General features: G+C 42.9%; 1 long non-coding RNA gene across 1 annotated transcript; it reads left to right on the top strand.

Moving 5' to 3' along the window:
* Positions 1-3,921: 3,921 nt before the first annotated feature.
* On the top strand, positions 3,922-14,654 carry LOC107179103. Its single transcript, XR_001509655.1, has 3 exons — positions 3,922-4,123; positions 12,926-13,084; positions 14,448-14,654. It is a non-coding gene; the product is annotated as an uncharacterized LOC107179103 (long non-coding RNA).
* Positions 14,655-16,645: the final 1,991 nt, after the last annotated feature.

Here is a 16,645-nt window from a genome sequence, read left to right as displayed (position 1 = left end):
TTCTAATTGGATAATTTCAGCCCTTGTGTTGTGGATATGAGAATTAAACAATTTCCCTTTGAAGTGTGGTGCTGAGAAAAAGGAAGAGGAAGTTTTTTCTTGGGAAGTGAGTGCAAACACACACCAGAACCTGACAATTTCATACGCACAGGTCCCCTTCTGACTTGACTCTCCTCTTTGACAGTTACTATTTAAAATGCCAAAGTTATGGGATACTAACTTAACTGGGGTCTGCAGCTTAAATAGTTTATTCCTCATTTTGGAAAAATTCATTTTCATTTGCTTCAGGAATGTTTAAAGGCAAAATCACTAAGATGCTTTTTAAAAAAAATGTTTATTTTTGAGAGTGAGAGAGAGAGAGAGAGAGCAGGGAGGGGCAGAGAGAGAGAGGAAGAGAGAATCCCAAGCAAACTAGGTGCTGTCAGCAGAGAGCCTACGTGTGGCTCGATCCCACAAACCGTGAGATCATTACCTGAACTGAATTCAAGAGTCTGACACTTAACCGAGGACGGAGCCACCCAGGCGCCCCAAGACACTTTTTCTGAACAGAGACTCAGACAATAGCAGTTGGCTGATTTAAATCTCCAGTTATCTTAAAACTTTTAATACAGAGCCAGTTTGCATATTCTTATTGCATTCAAATATTTACACGACAACCCCCCGGGATATTGACAGGATTTTTAACATCTTTTTTTTTTCTCTTTTACTGCTCGAAAGAGAAGCTAACAAAGCAAAACTTCACAGAGTTTTAGAGCCTACGACGATGCTCTGATCATGATGCCCTTCACCACAGCTGTGTGTCTCCTGAGCCCAGGACCGGCAGTACGTGTTCTGAGCCCAACACCATTCAGCTTGTTGGTAGCCAGGGGAGTCTGGACGAGGTGTCCCGGCTGATGGCCTTTCCCCTCACCACACCTGTTCCCTGACACTGTATCCTAGATTGTGTTCCGGATGAAAGGCCTGATTAATTACAGACCTTTTTGACGAAATGTTTGTTAACCTAGGTATCCAACCCGCTTTGCAGAGGTTGGGATTAAAGATGCCCTGTTGTTAATTGCAGACAGGGAATGGCCAGTGTGGATAGAAGTGACGTCTCGAAAACCTTGATGCTGGATGGTGCTAGAGAGATGGCTCTTGGTTCTAATGTGGATGCTTCATTCGCGACTGCTTCCTACGAATGAGCTCAGCCTCCACTGGAGGCTACAAGAAAGCCAGAAACTATGGGTGGCTCGGTCAGTTAAACGTCCGACTTCGGCTCAGGTCATGATCTCACAGTCCGTGAGTTCGAGCCCCGCGTCGGGCTCTGTGCTCACAGCTCAGAGCCTGGAGCCCGTTTCGGATTCTGTGTCTCCCTCTCTCTCTGCCCCTCCCCTGTTCATGCTCTGTCTCTCTCTGTCTCAAAAATAAATAAACGTTAAAAAAAAAAAGTTAAAAAAAAAGAAGGCCAGAAACAAAATTTCTAGTCTGACTAAGCCTGCAGCTACCTGTCTCATTCATGTGTCTTGAACATTGTCTAGACGCCTGCTTGATATTTTACAGCACACGATTCCAGTATTAGAACCCCACTTTATGTAACCAGGGATGGCAGGAAGGCAGGACTAATCCCTGGAATCACTATTTGGGAATTATTAGAGAGTGATAAGAAACGAGTGGAAGTAAGAAAGAAAACGTTAAATGGGTGGGGAAGTGAAAACTAGAAGTAAGTACCAACAGAGGGTGTTTGATTCATCAGTAATCGTAACAATGAAAATGGGTTATGATAACAGCTGAAAGAAATCTTCACCAGTAAGTTCAATTGATAAGTTCACGTGGCATGAAATTTCATTAACTTCTGTGAGGAAGGTGTGGCTCAATATTACCAAACATTCTGGAGAAGACACGTTCCATTTATAAGGACTGTGTTTGATAATCTCAGCAGTGGCATATTTGGAAGCCAAAATGAGTCACGGTGACTACCACTGTCTCTGAAATCTCCGGTCCCGTGTTGAAGCACACGGATTGAGAAGCAATCTCAATGCCATCAAATAAACAAACCAACCCCCTCCCAGGAAAATCTCTTTTTTAAACACTTTGCAAATCTAGAAGGTAGATCTGGAAGTTTTTCCTAAACATTTACTGCCCCCGTGTGTTTCTTTAGAGAACTGAGTGTTAACGTGACATCGCATTTATTTAGCGCCTCCTGTACAGCATTCGGTTTAGATACACGGAACTACAATCAGAGAAACACCGAAACCATTGTAAGAAAGAGCACCAAAGACAGGGCTGGAGAAAGGTGGAGAAAAGATCTTTCTTTGGCCTCAGGGTCCTGATGTAATCTCTAGTAATTACATAACCTGTCCATGCCTCTGCCTTTTAGAGTGTGTGCCCGGTTGATGGGATGGGATGGGATGGGAACCTCGGTTTTCTCTGAGGTTCCATCTGGTCCTTTATTTGGTCATTCCCACTGAGGATAATAACCCAGAAGTAGGAAAACCTAGTCATTCCATTTCTGGCTCAGTAGTCAACTTGGAGGTGTGCCCGATCCTCATGAATGAATTTCCTGTTTCATCACTGGAATCCATTACCTTGGTCCTCTGTCATCTCGACAAACCTGCTTCTCTGTGTCTGAGTAGCTCTGAGCCTAAGGAGACAAGAAAGAATTCGTTTTCTTTAACGGCCAACAACTATGCAGTAGACCGCTTGTGACTTCAAAACTGAAAATCATCTTCAGTGTTTATAAGTATGCGCCAGTGACAGGTGCTTCTTCAGCGCCAACTAGTTCTTAAATCTGCGCAATGCCATGGTCAACTTAACAAAACTGTTCTCTCCCTACTTCCTTGATAGCAGAACCCTGATTGTTTTTAGTTACCAGGCATGGTTTCGAGAAAGGCTGGGTGCCTCCCTTACCCGAGGGGATGAATCTTGGTTCACCTAAGAATTAGACTAGTCACTGATTTCACTGCTTTCTTTTTCATTCAGAAGTTTGGTTTTATTATTATTTTCATTATTATTGAGGTATAATTGACATACAACATTATATTAGTTTCAGGTGTACAACATAATTATTTGATATGTATATGTATTATGAAGTGATGATCACAAGTATAAGTCTTGAGAGAGAGAGAGAGAGAGAGAGAGAGAGAGTGCGAGCAAGGGAGAAGGGCAGAGGGAGAGAGAGAGAATCCCAAGCAGGCTCCAAGCTCAGCGCAGGGCCTGATGTGGGGCTCAATCCCGCGATCTTGGAATCATGACCCGAACTGAAATCAAGAGTCCAATGCTCAACGGACTGAGCCACGAAGGCGACCCAGAAAGTTTTTTTTTCTTAGGGCAATAACTTGTAAGATCTACACTCTTAGCAATTTTCAAATATGCAATACAGTATGACCTAACTATAGTCACCATGTTGTACATTATATTACCATGACTTATTTCTTTTATAACTGGAATCGTATGCCTTTTGACCCCTTGATCCATTTCCTAATCCCCAACACCACCTCTGGTAACCACCAATCTGTTCTCAGTGTTTCGTCTGTTTGTTTTTCAGATTGCACATATAAGTGAGATTCTATGGTATTTGTCTTTGTCTGTCTGATTTACTTCACTTAGCATCATGTCCCCAAGCCTAATCCATGTTGCCATAAATTACAAGATTCCCTCTTTTTTATGGCTGAATAATATTCCTCTCTGTGTGTATACATATACACATACCACAATTTCTTTATCCATTCATCAATTGATAAACACCAGGCTGTTTTCATATCTTGGCTATTGTAAAAAAATGCTGTAATTAATACGGGTGCATTAGTTTAGGAATGAACACATGATACTATTTTTAGCCTTATAAGGAGAAATGTGATTGGGGTGGAGCATCCAGGATAGTTTGCCTCACTCTTAGAAAGAAAGAGAAGATGAGGTTATGTCTTTATTATCTCTTGTAGTTTTTTGGGTTTTACCCTCTGAAGACATAAGGAATGTGATGTCTGGAGCTGTTGCAGCCACCTTGTGACCATGAAGGAAGCTCCCATATGCAAGGTACAGCTGAGTGGAATGACGGAAAGAATTCCAGTCTTTGATGATCTTGTTAAGCTGCTGAATTAACTGACCGTGTAGCTGTCCTACCTCAGGACTTAATATTAATATGAATGTAAGTAAAAGTCGTGTCATTTAGTTGGAGCTGTAATCTTCCTGATACACCAATAGTTCTAAAAACAAGTAGGCACACATATTTTGTTTTATTTTTTTAATTTTTTTTTTTGAGACAGAGAGAGACAGAACATGAGCAGGGGAGGGGCAGAGAGAGAGGGAGACACAGAATCTGAAGCAGGCTCCGAGCTGTCAGCACAGGGCCTGACGCAGGGCTCGAACTCACCGCGAGATCGTGACCTGAGCTGAAGTCGGATGCCTAACCAACTGAGCCACCCATGCGCCCCTAGGCACACATATTTTAAATATTTTAAATGGGGTTCCTTGAACCATGCACAATGGATCATCCTGGGATCCCAAGGAATCCTGCTAGTATTCTATAGGGATGTTTTATAAATAGGATTCTATAATGGGCATGTATGTGTTTATATCGTAAAAAGTGTGAAGATATAATTTCAGAATGTTATTCCTTTCACCTGTCCAAACTAAAGCCGTGCATTCATTTGCAAATATAAAACAAAGACTGGGGCAGACTTAACCTACAAGTGGAAAATTTATTTGGCCTGGGTAAGATTGAGCCTAAAACTAAAGACATTTTTGTTACAATTCATACAAAATCCTTAAGCTGTCGTAATATGTACAATTGTAATATTTTACTACTCTTGTCTTCCGAGTGATTATTAGTGCTATGAACTTTGTTATCACTTGCCTTGAATATGCAAATGATTAAAATGTTACCGTCATGTCAAGGTTTGCCAATTGTTTCTTAAGAATTGTTCAGCGTTAGTGGCCAAAGTGTTTGAAAGCTCTTGTACTCGAATCTGTTTTTCTCTGAAAGAATCTGGCACTCTTTTTTACTTTTTGTTTTCATTTTTTTTGGTATCATTTTCATCATTAATACACATATCACCACTTGATGTACTATGAAACCTTTTAACTCTTTTTTGCGTGTTTTATTTGTACACATGAAACTTTTAACACAATAGCTAGGAGTCTAGTGCACAGGATGCTAAGCCATATTCAGATTTATGAACCTTGCTTTGAACATCATATTTTAATGCTAGAATATTCATGTTCTAGCATACTATGCCTGACAAAACAATGTGATAAGTGATTGCACTCTTGGTTGCTTGGAGGAACTCATTTCTGGTCTAGCATTCTTGTGTTTCCCAAGCATTACAGGCATATTAGTAAAGCATGTGTCTTGCTATGTGAATTATATGTGTGTGTTTCCTGACTTCAACATGTGCCTATATAGAAGAGAGGTATTACTTTTAGGCTGATCGCCATTTGTTGCAACGTGAAATTTAAAAATCCAAAGCCCCAAAGGCATTCAGTGTAACATTTCAGGTTAACTTAGGCGGATTTTCAAACATTCTCTCCATTACCAGATGGTTTAACATAGAACTGAATAGAAAACAGACTTATGGTGTAGGAAATATTCGTGTGTTCTCATCTTAATAATGATTCTGTTATTCAGCTTCTTCTTCTGTACCCAGAAACCAATGAGATTTACCGACGTTATTACCAATCATAACCAGAAGTGTCTTGTGAGAGCCACAGGTGTAACATGCGTCCTCAGAGCAAAGCGCAGAGGGACAGGCGTGAAGTAACCACCTTTAGAGCCCCAGTTCATTTTGGTGAAGGAGCCACGTGCGAGGTCTAATTGCACTTCACTTTTCATCACAAGGGTTTAGTCATTTCTCTTTCTTTCTTTCTTTCATTTATTTTTTAATTTTTTAAATGTTTATTTATTGTTGAGAGAGAGAGCATGAACAGGGAAGGGGAGGAGAGAGAGGGAGACACGGAATCTGAAGCAGGCTCCAGGCTCAGAGCTGGATGCGGGGCTCGAACTCACGAACGGTGAGATCGTGACCTGGGATGAAGTCGGAGGCTTAACCGACTGAGCCACCCAGCCACCCCAGGTTTTGTCATTTTTGCAATGCTTCCCGAATTCCGGGCCCCATTCCCACGCTGTGACTGTTGGTTTCCAAAGCTGTTTCAATACAGTATACAGCCTTCTAAAGACCGCCGCTGTCGCAGGTGGGGGCGTGCTCAATTTGCAGTGGGGGTGGAAGGCAGATGGCTTTTCCGAGCAGCGTGGGATGAAGGAAAGAGGCTCAGACTGGCATTGAAAGAGTGGGATGCTAGGGTCAGCCTTGCCACAAGCCACCTGCTCCGTCTCCTCTCCTGACCTGAAAGCAAGAGTGTCTCTTCGGTGCTCTCTGAGGCCCCTTCCAGGTCTATAATCCCCTTGCGTCAGATTCATGTATCCGTCAGCTGAATTCCCAAACGGCAGCCTGGAGACCATGGTTCTGGAAGGGAGACATAGAACCAAGAAACCACTAACATCCTTTAATGCATTAAGTCACTTTCACGGGAAGCTTACGTCAATAGTTTGGGACACGTGACGGTCAATCTCATTTTAGATTCACCAGTTATTAGGCAAGCCATTTTCATCCCCTGGTATCTCACTCTGTACTCTAACTTATAAAATCCAGTTAAGTTCTCCTGGCACGGAGATAATATACAACTCCTTTTCATTATTAGCACCACTGAAGAGAGCTATATAAACACGTGCCAATAATATTCAGGACGTAATAAAAATATGACATTTCCTCAAGGGGACTGATTCATGCAAGCCTATGAATGTATTATGTATAATAATCATCATAGGTAACTCTGCTGCTGTATTTTTTATAAAAAGCAGAAATAGTCGGGGCACACGGCTGGCTCAGCCGATAGAGATATGACTCTTGATCTTGGGGTCATGAGTCCGAGCCCCACACTGGGTGTAGAGATTGCTTATTCTAAAGTTTATTTATTTATTTTGAGAGAGAAAGAATGCATGAGTGGGGGAGGGACAGAGAGAGAGAGAGAGAGAGAATGGGAGATTCCCAAGCAGGTTCCATACTGTCAGCCCTGAGCCCGATGCAGGGCTTGAACTCACAAATCGTGAGATCATGACCTGAGGCTGAAACCGCGACTCGGACGCTTAGCCGAGGGAACCACCCAGGCGTCCCTTAGTTAAACTTAAAAAAAAAAAAAAAACTTTAATAAAAACATAAAAAGAGAATTAGTGTTACAAAGCTCTTTGTTGTCTACAGAATCCTTGGTGCATGTAAGAATGCTGCATTTGAATATTTAAATGCACAGAGGTCAAATAAAGGATACATTTATTTCAGTTGTAGGTACGAGGGCCTGGAAGTCGAGGAGAAAGCCAATTCTTCCTCTTGCCTCTACACACAGCAATGGTGAATGTCATCAGCAAATTTAGAAACTATTGTATTTTCTAATGTCTTCGGAGATTTGATTGGTTTTCTCTTTCTTTCTTTTTTTTTTTTTTAGTTTTTATTTATTTTTGAGACAGAGAGAGACAGAGCATGAGCAGGGGAGGGGCAGAGAGATAGGGAGACACAGAATCGGAAGCAGGCTCCAGGCTCTGAGCCGTCAGCCCAGAGCCCGATGTGGGGCTCGAACCCACAGACCGTGAGATCATGACCTAAGCTGAAGTCAGAAGCTTCACCGACTAAGCCACCCAGGCGCCCCTCTTTTTCTTTTTTTAATTCTCTTTTTTTAAATTTACACCCAAATTAGTGAGCATATAGTTTTTCTTTAGAGCTTATTACAAGAGTTAAGAACTTTCAATATCTGGTCTTTTTTTTTTTTTTTTTTAAATTTGTTTATTATTGAGAGACAGGGAGAGACAGACCATGAACAGGGGAGGGGCCGAGAGACGGGGAGACACAGAATGTGAAGCAGGCTCCAGGCTCTGAGCTGTCAGCACAGAGCCTGACGCAGGGCTCAAACCCACAAACCACGAGATCATGACCTGAGCCGAAGTCGGACGCTCAACCGACTGAGCCACCCAGGTGCCCCTGGTCTTTTTTTTTTTTTTTTTTTACTCCACATAATTCTTTATGTTAGTGGTTTACATCAATTTTTGCTTGTTTTCTCTGTGTAAGATGCGGACAGCTGTTGGGGGTTCTTTGTACGATAACGCTTCTCATGCTTAGTAATTATCTCTGGGTGAGGCAGCATGGTGTGGTTCTTTCAATGATTCAGCATATACTCATGGGGTGTCTATTCTAGATTTTGGAGGGTAGACCAGTGAAAATAAAGGACAGAAACCCCTGCCCTTGTGGAGTTTACATTCTAAAGGAGGAAACAGACGATAAACAAGATATACAGGTAAAATATACAGTATGTTAGGCAATGGTGTGGGCTGAAGGAAATCTAAATGAACAAAGAGAGTTAGGAAGTGCTGGGAGAGTGCATGATTTGCAGTTTAGATAAGGATGCCCCCAAGGATAAGGTAACATCTGCATCACCAAGGAAATCAGCAAATGCAAAGGCCCTGAGGCAGCAACGTGACTGGCTTAGGCGATCTGAGTTAAGTGGGCAAAAGAAAGAGCAGTAACCCATGAGGCCAGAAAGAAATTGAGAAATGGTGGAGGCCTACGGGCTAGAGGTACTCGTGGCGAAGGGCCTCCTGAACCACTATAAAGACCTTCGCTTTTCCTGGAAGGGGTTTGTGCCAAAGAATGACGCGATCTGACTCGTATTTTAACAGGGATGCCTTGGCTGCTGTGTCACCCTAGCGGGGCAAGTGTGGAAGCAGGAAAACCAGTTTGGAAGCTGTGGCAATTCCCACCAGCCTGGTGGAGACCACCCGGGGAGTGCTTTCAGATAAACAGGGACGGAGCCCTGGGGTTCTCCCGGGTGTAGCCTCAGGGAAGTGCAGAGACCCCCGACAAGGCCCAGCTGGGAGAGGAACCACCAAGGAAGTGGGAGGACGACCCTTGAGCATGGACTCTGGAAGCCAAATTTCCAGAAAAGGGAGTGAACACCTGTATCGAATGCGGCCGATAGTTGGTGCAAGATGAAGACAACGTAGACCCTTGGCTGTCGTCACAGAGACATCACTCTCTGTGGCGGAACCAGAAGGGACATCGCAAGCAGAGAGCCCCACAGTTCCAGCCAGATTTCGCCACACGAAGCCTGGATACCTTTAAGCTGTTTACTTATCCCTCAGTGTCCTCACTGGGAAGGAGGTGTAATACTTCCTGCCTCAGAGTGGCGAGAACCTAAGAAGATAATGTAAAGAAAGCTCCTATCCAGTGCTCTAGCTGCCATACAAAATGCCACAGATGAGGGGGCGGGACAGAGCGTGGAGAAGAAAACATACCAAAGACTGTGTGGCTTAAATGGCCTCCTAATTCTGGAGGCTGCAAGTTCAAGATCAAGGTGCGGCCATGGTTGATCTCTGGTGAGAACTCTTTTCCCGGCCGCCTTCATGCTGTATCCTCAAATGGGCCTTCCCCTGCGTTCCTGCAAAGAGAGATCTCTGGTGTCTTTTCCCTTTCTTTTCTTCTTCTTCTTCTTTTTCTTCTTTAAGTTTATTTTTATTTTGAGAGAGAGAGAGAGAGAGAGAGAGAGAGAGAGCAAGCAGGGGACGGGCAGACAGGGGGAGAGACAGAATCCCAAGCAGGCTCCGCCCTGTCAGCGCAGAACTGGACGTGAGGCTTGAACTCACAAACTGGGAGATCATGACCTGGGCTGAAATCAAGAGTTGGACACCCAACCGCTTGAGCCACCCAGGTGCCCCATCTTCCTCTTCTTATAGGGACATCAGTCCTAGTGGATTATGACCTCATTTAACCTTAATGAACTCCCTATAGTAGGGAGTTTTCAAATGCAATCATACGGGGGTCAGAACTTTAACATATGAACCAGGGGAAGGGGGAGGCACATCTCAGTCCATTAAAAAAGCCCTTAAGACTTGTCAGTACTCAAAAAATGTTACTTCATACTTTACTCATTTATTGTTGTTTATATTATTAACAGTTAAAACTTTTTCTTATAGTTACAGTTTAGAGCAAATTATATAATAAAGCACACATTCAGTTCTTACTCAGAAATTAAAAACATAATCTATCTTGCCCAAACAAGGCTTAATTAGTGGTTAAAAACAAACATCCAAACGAAAAACACAACAAAAAACTGTAAGAAAAAAGTTGGCCAATACTGCCATCTACTGGAATTTTGTCCAAAGCTCATCTGTGGGACTTAATTTATGATATCTTAGGATGCCTGGCTCATCTTCCCCTTTCTAATGAGTATACAATTGGATGATTTTGTTCTCAGGTTAATCCCACTAAAATATTCCAAGACATACATACAAGTTTCTAACATGATACATTTGGTCTTTTCCTACTTCCAGGGTCCATTCTGAACATGACAAAGGTAAGGTATGGACAAGAAGGTATAGATAGAAATGTCTTTGCTTTTGGAGACACCTAGATATCTCATTAGCATTAGTTTTAGTTTTATTTCTAGATTATAACGTGTTTGGTGTCCTGGCTCCCTTAATCCACGAACAAAGAAGGCTAATCTCAGGAGCCTGGTGGTGGACCATGAGGTTTCAGATTCGGGGATGACAATTGTTCGTCTGCTGATTCTGAGGACCAAGTTCCAACACTGCAGAGTTGATTTAGAAAGGACGCGTGGCTGGGGCACCTGGACGGCTCAATCGGTTGAGCGTCCAACTTTGGCTCAGGTCATGATCTCACAGTTCATGATTTCGAGCCCTGCGTCGGGCTCTGTGCTGACAGCTCGGAGCCTGGAGCCTGCTTCGGATTCTGTGTCTCCCTCTCTCTGCCCCTCCCCTGCTCATGCTCTGTCTCTCTCTCTCTCTCTCTAAAATAAATAAACTTAAAAAAAATTAAAGAGGAGCGCCTGGGTGGCTCAGTCGGTTAAGCGTCCGACTTCGGCTCAGGTCAGGATCTCGCCGTCCGTGAGTTCGAGCCCCGCGTCGGGCTCTGTGCTGACAGCTCAGAGCCTGAAGCCTGTTTCAGATTCTGTGTCTCCCTCTCTCTCTGACCCTCCCCCGTTCATGCTCTGGCTCTCTCTGTCTCAAAAATAAATAAACGTTAAAAATTTTTTTTTTTAAAAATTAAAGAAAGGACATGTGGCAGGGGGAGGGTGTAACTGACAAGGAGCACAGTACCTTGGTACTATCACCGTTGAGGGTGAGAGTAAACTGGCATTCTCTGCCTTTGCTAGGAAGATAGTAAGACGGTGTGGCTCCCATGTGCAATTTATCCAAACAGATATGTGCCTACCCTTTAACTCAGTGATTCCACTGGTAGGAATTTATCCTACAGATGTAGTTCCAAGCATGTGAAATGATGGGTAGATAATAGTGTATCATTTTTTCTTCTTACAGCAAAGATCGGAAACAATCTCAATGCTATCAGTACGACACCGTAAGTAAATTATGGTATAGTCGTATAAAGGAATCCCGTCATGGTATCAGGACGAGGCAGTTCTCTGCGCTGAAATGGATGAAACCCCAAGATAATATTGTTAAAGAAAAAAAATAAAGTATGGAGCTCGGTGTAGGTTATCCACATCTTAAGAGTTCTGTTTTGCTGCGAATAATCATAACCTCCTGACAGTGGCTTAAGCCTCTTCTCTTGCTGATAAAACAAAATCCAGACATAGGCAGGTTGTGGCTTGTAAGACTGCATGAGCCTCAGGACCCAGCTTTCTTTATTGAGTTGATCTGTCATCCCGAGTGGGTGGTTTCATGGTCCAAGAAGGCTGCTCAAACTCTAGTCATCCAACAGGCAATCCAACTGGCAGAAAGAAAACTCTAGAGAAGTCTAACACGCCCTTGGATTTACATTCCAGCATCTAGAACTCAGTTACACAGCCAACATAATTAGCTAAAAGAAAGGATGTTAAGGGCGCCTGAGTGGCTCAGTCGGTGAAGCATCCGACTCTTGATTTCAGCTCAGGTGGTGATGTCACCGTTTGTGGGTTCGAGCCTTGCACTGGGCTCCAAGCTGACAAGGCAGAGCCTGCTTGGGATTCTCTCTCTCTCTGCTCCTTCCCCACTTACGCACATGCACGTTCTGTCTCTCTCAAAATAAATAAATACAGTTAAAAAAAAAAAAGAAAGAAAGGCTGTTAGGTGTAGTGTTTTAGATGGACAGTAATGAGCAGCCGTAAATAAATTTAGGGTGCTATTGTATGACTGCTGGGACAGGCACATGCAGTCTGTCGTGCTATGCTAACATTTATGCGGTGGGGAGGGGACGTAAATAATACGTACACGTATTTGCTTGGCAAGAGTCAGAATATCTAGAAATACACAAGTCCCTAGAAGCAATATTGTCTTTGCAAAGACCTAAATCGACTGAGAGAAAAGCCAGGAACAGAGATAATTTTTGCAACTTACCGTTTTGTGTCTTTTGAATTTTCTGCTGTGTCCATTTTTCCTATAAGAAAAATCTGAATGTAACAAGATGTCAGCTAACGCTTCGTAGTCATAGTAATCGTGTGGCCATACACAAATGTATCAAACCAACACATTGCACACCTCAGACTTACACAGTGTCAGGTCAATTATACGTGAGATATATGTCAGTTGTATCTCAGTAAACAAAGAACACATTTGACTTTGAGATTTTGCATCGGACAGTCTGGTTTCAAGTTGACTCACACCATACTTCACATGACTCTCTGGCTGGCGCACGTGTTTCTCGGCTCAGATGAAGTTTGATTAGAGTTTGCAAGAAGGGACAGAAACGAAAACTCCGTGGGGGGAAGTGAAATCATTGTTTTTTAGCACCACGAACTTTTCCCTTTATGATATACCTCCACCCTGACACAGATACCGATACATTTACACGTGAAAAATACACATTCGAACTTTGGAATCAGGTAATCAACCTGCCCAGAATGCTCAGATCAATTGAATGCATTAGCATGCTGATATATATTTTTTTCCTCCCAGAGGAAGATTTCAGGAGCTCGAGGACTGTGCCCAATGCGTCAGCTCGCTGCCTGGACTGGCCCCTTACCCGACTTGCTTGCTGATGCTTGGAATTCTTTGACACGAGATAAAGCCTCTCATTCTGCAATTTGGAGATAAATCTTCAAATCTGAGGGTAAGGTAAGGCACGTGAAAATGGGGCTGACATGGCAAGCCATAGAATACCAGAGAGGCTGACAAGGGACAGCCAGCAGGTTGCTGTCCCCACTGAGACAGAGGGGGAGTGTGGTATATAGAGAGTGCAACAGAGTGTTATCACACAACAGGGTTATCTCTGGGCTCATGAGGAAGACAGCCAGCCTAAGGCTCCGTGATAGAAAGAAGCACACTCTCTTAAGGGAAACCTCTATGACCAGAGCCAAGAGGCATATGGGAAGAGAGGGAGCAGGGCTAAGGGAAAACAGAACTGCATTCCATTCCTGAAGGAATATCCATTGCCCCTGGGGAATAGGTTTAACAATTTATGTAGTCAAAAGGTACAGACTTCCAGTTATAAGATAAATAATCCCGGGGATGTAACGTACAGCGTGGTAGTTGTAGTTAAACTATAGTTAACTATAGTTATAGTATGGTAAATTTGAAAGCTGCCGAAAGAGTAGATCTTCGAAGTTCTCATCACACACACAAAAATTGTAACTCTGTATGGCATAGATACTAATTAATTGGATTTATCGCGGATTTAACTAATTAAATGGATTTATCATTTTCTAATATACTGAGTAATTATGCTGTGCACTTGAACCTAATGTTATGTCAATTATATCTCAAAAACAATGATATAGGTTTAGTAATGAAAGCGTTTCTTAGAAGTGGACAGTGGCTGAGAGCTCCCATTAATCAATTGAACTTTTTTTCTCTCCACTGTGTCACGTAGATAAGTATTCCCCAACGAGTAGAGAGTGTTGAGATATTGAGCGTTGATAGATCTATACATGAATATTTCTCTTAATTTAAATATGTCATAATTTACTGTTTTGTCAGTTTCGAAATGGATCTTGAAAAAGATTGGCTGTATCTTACAAAGCTGAACGTGTATCTATGTTATGACCCAGTGATTCTACTCTTAGGTATTTACCCAAGAGAGATGAAAGTGTGTGTCTTCAAAAAGAATTCCTGAAAATGTTTCATGGCTTTATGCAAAATAGCCCCAAACTGAAAACACCCCAGCTGTCTATCAATAGAAGAATAGATAAACCAACAGTGGTAAACTCATAAGTGGAATATTGCTTAGCTAAAAAAAAGGGACGAACTGCTGGTAAATACGGCACCATGGATGACTTTCCAAAATACTATGCTGAATGCAAGAAACTTCATATGAAACAATACGTGCTGTCTTCTTGTGGGACAAGCAAAACTAATCTATAGTGGGATCAAGGGAATCCATACAATGGCTGCCTCTGGGAGGTTGGAGGTGGGGGTAAGCGTTGACTGTAAGGGGGTCTGCAGAACCTTTAAGTGACCTTACTCTATTGTACCCTGACAGAGGTTTGCACAGATGCATGGCATTGCTTGTAACTCACTGCACAGCACACTTGGAAATTGTGCATTTCATTGTATGCAAATGTTATCTCAACGGAAAAAGACAGTAAACGAAAACTGTCTCATAAATGATACGTGTGTTGGGGTATATGGGGAGAAGTGTATTGCCTCCTGAGTCTTATTTTGAAAGGCATCAGAAAAAATAAATGAATTGGTGAGTAGATAAAGGGATGGGTAGATGGATAAATATGTAATAAAGGAAGTATTAGTAGAATGTAATTGTCGAATCTCATTGGAGAACATGAGTATTCATTGTAAAATTCCTTCATTTTGGGGTATGTTTAAAAGCTTTTATAACAAAATGTTGACAGGGGTGCCTGGGTGGCTCAGTCGGTTAAGCTTCAGACTCGCGAACTTGGCTCAGGTCACGATCTCAGGTTTGTGGGTTCGAGCCCGACATCGGCTCCATATTGACAGTGTGGAGCCTGCTTGGGGTTCTCTCCCTCTTACTCACCCCGGCTCTCTCTGTCTCAAAATAAATACACAAAAAAAAATGTCGACAAATTGATCTTGAATTTGGAGTTCTAGTAAAGAGCTTGAGCTCTGACCTTACCTTATCTACGTGGGAGGTATTTTTGTGAGATTGGGGGTGGGGTGCAAGGAGATCTCTTGGCAACTGTGAGCCCTTCCATTGTGCTTTTTTGTTCTTCCAAAGCTGGCACATAATAGAGCCTCAGAAAGCTTTTGAATGGATGAAATGAATGGATGGATGAAACGAATGAATGAGACATTCCTAAACCAGTGGCTGTGGAAATTCTAAAGGAAGGGTGATCCTGGCATGAATATTAGAAAACCCCATGAGGGAAAACACACTTACACCAAAGAATAAGCAAACATCTGAAATTATTGGGTCTCAATAAGCATTCCAACAATTATCTTGAAGGAGGAAAGGGACCAGGAAGGGAAATTTGAAGTGATACCAAAGACTACTTTTTTCCCTAACAATTTAGATCTTTCTTCAATGGTGAGACACACAGTAAAGAATCTGGAGAAAACACGTATTACTTCTTTTGAGAAAGTACATTGCACCTGAGGGTTTTGGGCATGGTTACGATGGTTCTGCTATAAATTGGTATATTCTGCTTCAAGGGAAAGGGTTGGGAGGGAGGAGTGATCCTTTAGTGAGCTCTGCTAAGAGACCTGTCATTCTAGAATTTTCTTCAGGCTCAGGTGGTTCTGGGGATTTGAAACTCCTGGTGGGGAACTGGGTGTGTTCCTACAGAGTTCACACTTCTTTCCATGAGGTCAGGGCACAGGAGAAGTGCCTAATCTGGGGATTCCAAATTCTGGCTGCACATGGAAATCATTAGGAGAGTTTTAGATGGTATTGATGGGGGCGGGGGGGGGGAGTATTAAAGGTGAATCCCCCCACCCAACCAATGCAATCGGAATTGCTGGGATTAGGACTGTGGTAAAACACTACTGTGCAGCCAGGATTGAGAGCCAATAGGCCAAGACACTCAAAACCTGTGGAAAAATGGCCCACCTGGAGTCCTTGAAGCATGTGCTGGCCTGAACTGGAGCGGAGCCCCTGTCTTCCTGTCATCAAAGGCAAGGGGAAAGGGGCTCATTCTAAAATATGGAAGTTGGGGCGCCCGGCTGGCTCAGTAGGAAGACCACGCGACTCTTGATCTTGGGGTCATGAGTTCGAGACCCACTTTGGATGCAGAGATTACTGAAAACAACATAAAATGCAGAAGTTTGGCCGGGTAACAAATAGATCAAATGGTGGGGCTGATGTCTTGGAAAATAGAAAATAATAGTAATAATGCTTTATCTATCTTTTTAAAAAATTTTTTTTACATTTACTCATTTTTGAGAGACAGAGCACAAGCAGGGGAGGCGCAGAGAAAGAGGGACAGAGAATCCGAAGCAAGCTCCAGGCTCTGAGCTGTCAGCACAGAGCCCGACGCGGGGCTCGAACCCACGAACCGCGAGATCATGACCCGAGCTGAAGTCGGATGCCCAACCGACTGAGCCATCCAGACGCCCTGCTTTATCTGTCTTTTAAAAAATATGTACGTATTTTCCTCTCAATTTACCAAGGTGTTCTTGTGTCAGTCCTTCAAATGAATTACTTCCCTGGGGTTAGGATGGTCTCTGCTCTCAGGCTTCACCGACAGGCCTTTGAGCTAAAATCGT

This window comes from Panthera tigris, chromosome B2, assembly GCF_018350195.1.
Source record: "Panthera tigris isolate Pti1 chromosome B2, P.tigris_Pti1_mat1.1, whole genome shotgun sequence".
Taxonomy (NCBI): Eukaryota; Metazoa; Chordata; class Mammalia; order Carnivora; family Felidae; genus Panthera; species Panthera tigris.
This window is presented reverse-complemented; position numbering and strand designations above follow the sequence as displayed.